This window comes from Aythya marila (genome assembly GCF_965140915.1).
Source record: "Aythya marila genome assembly, chromosome: 3".
Lineage (NCBI taxonomy): Eukaryota > Metazoa > Chordata > Aves > Anseriformes > Anatidae > Aythya > Aythya marila.
The window spans coordinates 74,963,496-74,969,495 of NC_139044.1; positions in this window are offsets into that span (position 1 = coordinate 74,963,496).

The window sequence follows — 6,000 nt, forward strand, 5'->3', positions numbered from 1 at the left end:
ATGATATGGTCCACGTGAACCTACCTTTAAGTCATAAAAATTTCAAGCTATTGATCATTTATCATGTTATGAGAAATGAAGGTTTAAAATTGATCAGAGTATTTATCACTCTGCTAAGTTCCTGTTATACAAATAGGGTAGGCTCTCATTTTTGCTTCACAGTTTCCATAATACATTGAATACTGCAATTAAATTTTGAGAAAATATTAAAATTCAAGCCCATATTTTTTGAAGTTATGTTAAAAAATGGACACAAAGACCCGCCTTCACAAAGACAGATGATGACAGTTAATCACTTTTTTTACATTTAATACATAGTCTGGCCTTAAAAGCAATTGACAGAGAACCCTTAAACTATATATACAGTTGTAATTCGCAGCTGTGGCAGTTATGAATTACAAGAATTTGACCTTGCAATTCATTGGTGTTATGCCCCAATGCTATGTGGAAAAGTTGCACAAGAAGCTTTTTCTCCACACATAATGATTATTGCAGATTTATGACCCATGCCTCCTCTATGCATAACTGGCTTACTTCTGTGAAGCTCTCGAGGAATGCAGACTTTCATAGGTTTCAAAACGAGCATGGGGAGGGGAGGGAAAATCCCACCCATCACACCCATCACTAATTACTGAATTAATAAGCATGATTCCCATCCCTCTCTCTTCAAAGTAATAAGCTGAACGAAATGAAAAGTATCTCTGGACTTACTGTTCAACCCCTGAGGCTTTCTTGCCTGAGTTCATGACATGCCCTGCAAAACAACAAACTGCAACGTGGCATGAAAAGTTGAAATTGAAAAGATGGGCTAGGTCTGGTGTAAAATGACTGATTTCAGCTAAATCAGTCAATTGTTCAGATCACGCTTGTATTTGCCTGCAGGTCTCTAAGCTCTTATTCATATAACTGGAGGTATAGTGGTCAATAAAACAGCACGTAAGCTACCCTCTATGCTACACATGAGAGCAAGAGTCACACATACAGGACCAAAAATGGTTAAGCCCTGCTTACTTGCATTCACCATCCATTACTCCACACTTTTGTTTGGTAAGAATTGGAAGAATATAGCTAGACTAATAACTGTCTTTATTAAAAAGGCATGTGATTCAAACGCAATTGGTCATTCCTGTAAGTGACGACTGGATTGCTTTATATTTTGCAGAAGTAATTCCCTGCTTTTCCTTGGATGTAGCCTCATAAATATGAGTAAGTAACTAAGACTACTTGTTTCTCATGGAAAAAAAATGCAGACTATGCAGATTCAGCTGTGAACTCCCCCTCAAAATCATGCTATAGTTTAAAATTACATACTACCTATGGATTAAAGGGGAAAAGTTGTAATGTTTTAAATGTGTGAGAGCTAATACCTTATAGAAACAGGAAAATTATTTTAAACATCCATAAAAAGCAATGAGAGCCTTGTCTCTGACAAATCGATCAAGGGTACTGCCAACTAGCAAGTTATAAAATAGTAGGCTCTGTTTTGACAAAGAATGTCATGAATCTTTAGATCATAATATTTTTCAAGGCAACCTTAAAACAATATGTTTAAATGAAAAGGAACATTCTGTCCCATATTTCTTGACAGAATTAAAAACGACAGCATGGCACGTTTGGTTGATTATCTTCAAAACCAGGATGATTAGAAACTTGATTTCATTTTGTCTGAAAGTAAGAAAAATGATGACACAAGACTGCCAAGCATCTGTGAGAAACTGCAAAATGCGTGGCAGTGGGACAAGCGATTAGTCTTGAGCTTGATCTCATAATTGCATCATAAAAGGTGACAAGATTGGGTAGGTTACAGTAATTAAAGTGATGAAGGGTGCGCATTCATCTCCTATACGGCTCTCATTAGAGCTACACCCAACTGTTGTTGCAGTGAATGAGGCCCTGTATCCTCCTTAGTATCCAATTAGCACAGGCTCACCCTGTGCCACTGCTGGGAAGAGCCCTGCTGCTGCTGCCGCTCCTGCCTGGGCAACATCTCTGCTGCCAAAAAATAATGAAAAAATGTCCTGAGGCCTGCTAGAGTTGGGTTTTCTCTCCTGGAGGCTGTTACCTAAATTGCCTGCAATTTCTTCTTTGGTGCTCTTATGGTCAAAGAATATTCTGAGTCCCTCCACCAAGGGTTTCTGCTCTCAGTGTCATGGCACGATGCCACTGCTATGGCTCCAGCTCAGCGTGGGCACAACAGCCCGTGCCCTTGCCAGTTAGGTTGTTTTTCCTTTCCAAAGTTTTCTCCCATCTGATTTTTGATTCGTGTTTCTCTTCAAGTAATGAAGCACTCAGTTGCAGTAGAGTTTGAGTTATTTGCTCAGATCTGTTTGAAAAGAGGAGATGTTTTCCTAACTCCTTCACCCCTGTGCAAGCATGCGTTTTCACACCTGAAGAGCAATGCTTGCACAGAGCAAAAAGTGAAAAAGAGCCTCACCTGAGCCATGTCTGACTCTGACAGGGGGAGCTCGGTCCTGCAATCTGCCACAGATGATGGACAGTGGCAGTTACATGATGATGAGCAGTGGCAGTTATGTGAATATCCAGAAGCCCAGGGGAGTTCTGTAGATCAGCTCTCTCCAACTAGTTTAAGAGGATGCAGCCCTTAAAGAAGGGCAGCAGTGTATGGGCCAAAATGTCTTTGCTGCTCTATGAGCATGGCCTTAACCTTACACTGTTACTGGGATATTGTATCCAGTAAGTACTCTGTGTATCTGGAATATCTCAGCTGTGTCTCAATGAACTTGGTGGACTTTCTAAGCCATGTCATGAAATGGTACTGACTTTGCAGTAGCCTAACTATTTTTAACAAGGAGGGCTCCCCATATGTCATACACAAATCCTGAATCTAGCCATATTTCAGGCTTTTTCTTTAAATGTTTCCTCTCCTGATATATATATATATATATATATATATATATATATATATAATTCTACAACGATAAAGTACACTTACAGCAGAAGGCAGCACCTGGAAACACAGGGATTAGAGTATTTTGTTCTCAGCTTTATCCTGCAGCTCTATGACTATTTGCACTACACCAATGCAAATGCAAAACGTACCCCATATATAAAGACTGTTCAGAGGCCTCTCAATCTGCAAGCTACCCTTCTGCTAAATGACGAGATTAACATACCTCTCAATGTCTAGAATTGTTCCTGCACTTTGTGATTTGTGACCTTGGGTCTGCTACACTTCATTGTGCTGTGTGATTCCTCCCCCTTCTCCTGCACAGTCAGCAAAGAAAACGCTTAAAATTTCTGAGGAACGGGAACTTCCCTGTTAGCCATACAAAAGCAAGGTTGCTCCGCTAAGCTGAAACTTAAACCTCTCTGTGTAAATTAGTTCTTTGCCTTTTCTTTTCCCCCTAGAACAACTGTATGAAACAAGATGCTTTTCAAAGAAAGTATGTATACAGTGTCAAGCTTGCAAGATAAGCCTAGGGAAACTCCTCAGTGCGATGCGTTTCTCTTTCCTCCTCTGCCTCCTCCCCCAGAAAAAGCTACCAACCTAGCTCAAGTCCAAAGGGCACACAAGGCCTCATCAGATGCTTTAGGTCTGCTTAGAAGCAGCTCTTTCAGTGCGTTATATACAAGTATGTACCAAGTATAGATAAGCAGATAAACCCATGAAGCCATAGATAACATAAAAGTCTAAGATTTTAACTTGGGTATGTCCCCAGCATGCTGGTCCACCACATTCTAAAGTATATTGAGCTGATTTCATCCTGAAGTCCTGTCTTGCTCTTCATCCTGGGACTGGATTACTCATTGGTAGGTGTCTGCACAGTAAAGGTATACATATAAGGAATAGTAGATGAGATACACTATCCAGTTGTAGGTGACTCAGTTAATTACCACTAAGTAAACGTGCAAAATGCTCCTAACATCCTTGGAAAAACTAACTGTAAAGGAAAAGAGTGTCCTCATGCTAAAACAAAACAAAACAAAAAAACAAAAAAACAAAAAAAAAAAAAACAAACAAACAAACAAACAAACAAAAAAACAGGTTGCCCACATCACTGTGTGAATCCTGTCTCTCTGAAGTTAAGTCAGTGTTAGTGAACAACATCAGCTGCACTAAGCTCTCAAGAAGTGATCTGCCGGGGAGTTTTCATATTGTGAAGCACCCACTGAGAGGCATCCTCACAAGGTGTTAGCTAGGCTCCATGTATGCTTTCTTTCTGAATAAATCTTTTGCCTTGACTCAAAGTCCTTGCTTTTAAAACTGCATTTATGTAAAAGCTGGTCTTAATTCTCCTTCTCACAAAGGGAAGTTTGAAAAAGTATGCATAAACTGATGTAGCAATGTGATGGGGGTTACACGAGTCCCTGAATAATAGCTTTGAGAGCTATCTACTACTTCATTCATCTTAATGATTATTTAATCTTGGGAGCTGACAGTAAGTTCCTTGCCTACAGCATATTGAAAACTGACAGAGAGAGGGCATGATAAAGTAATGTGAATTTAATAGCAAAATAAATAATACAGAAGCTTCAGCACTGATTACGTTATTCATTACCGTGCTGAAGTCAATAGGAAACCTGCGTTTCCAACACCTTCTGGAAGAGGTGTGGAGTTTCCACCTGAGCACTGAGCACATTTGCAAGAGGAAACACGTGGCTGGAACCCAGGGCCGTGGGAAGACTGAGGAGACGGGCTGCTTGCCCTTCCTCCTGCAAGTGCTCTCCTGCACAGCAAACTCCTTCAGCAGTCATGAAAGGAAAACAAATACCGCTCCCAGGTATTTTACAGCCCTAGTCTCCAGGGCGTGACTTATTGTTCCTCTACAAATTGCTGGAATAAAAATAACCATGAAGCAAATTATTCTCTAGCTATCCATCCCAGAGGGTATTGTCAAGCCTCCAGTGCCCAGGAGAAGGAGAAAGCTTCCTTTCCCAGCATCTGCCAACCCACCTTCCTTCTCCCTCTGAAACCCTTAAAGGTGGGTGACAGACAAAAGCCTCTTTGGCCTTCTAAGGCTGCTTACCTGCCTGCACCAACTGCCAAGATCTGCTGAGAGCTCAGCACCAGCAATATTACCTGCAAGCACCATGACAGAGGTTTTTGCTTATTAAATTGCACAAGATCACCAAACCTGGTTTATTGCAACACTGCATCCCTAAGGTGACTTGAAATTGACTTTGCAGGGTGGGCTTTTTTTGTTTTGTTTTGCCTATATTTGTCATAACACTTAACAAATATAATTGCAACTAAAACCTGACCCTATTATGAAAGAACATATTCTAGCTCTCAGCCAATGGAATGCAAATCAGTGTAATTACCAGTACAACCCCATGTGTGAGTCACTGGTTTTGATGGCCCACCAAAACTGATACTAAACAATGTATGCTAGGATGCTGTTATATTGCTTTTCAATAACTGCAACTCATTCAAATGTAGATGCTGCAGAGGATGTATCAGTGTGCAATTTGTTTCCTCTCCCTGGTGTTTTCATTTTGTCGAGTCTCATTTGTAGATTTTAAAACAATATTTGGTATAGGAGAAGCTATTTTCTTTAACTACAATATTTTTAGAGTCATAGGACCACAGAATGGCTTGGGTTGGAAGGGACCTTAAAGGCCATTTTGTTCCAACCCCTCACCATGGGCAGGGACACCTCCCACAAGTCCAGGCTGCTCAATTCTGCATTACCAGCTTTACCAATTCTGTGTTATTTTTAAATTCAGACTTGAAGCTGTTGCAGAGTTTGACTTTCTCGCCCCTTTCCATCCATAGTCTCCTTCATCTGTACGGATCTGTTCCTGACAATCTGCGAGACGAGTCCATGAACAGGCCCCTTGCATTCCCATGGACACACTCCTCTTCCAAAGTCTCTCAGCCTTCAGCTCCTCGAGGCCAGGCACCCACCACAGCCTCCCTGGTTCAGCCAGCCCGATTCTGGCTTTCGCTGATGAGGTCCAGTGAGAATTCCTCTAAACTGCTGCGGTAACAAACACTCCGCCTTGTGCCAGGTCTAATGTTTTAGATGAGACTTCACA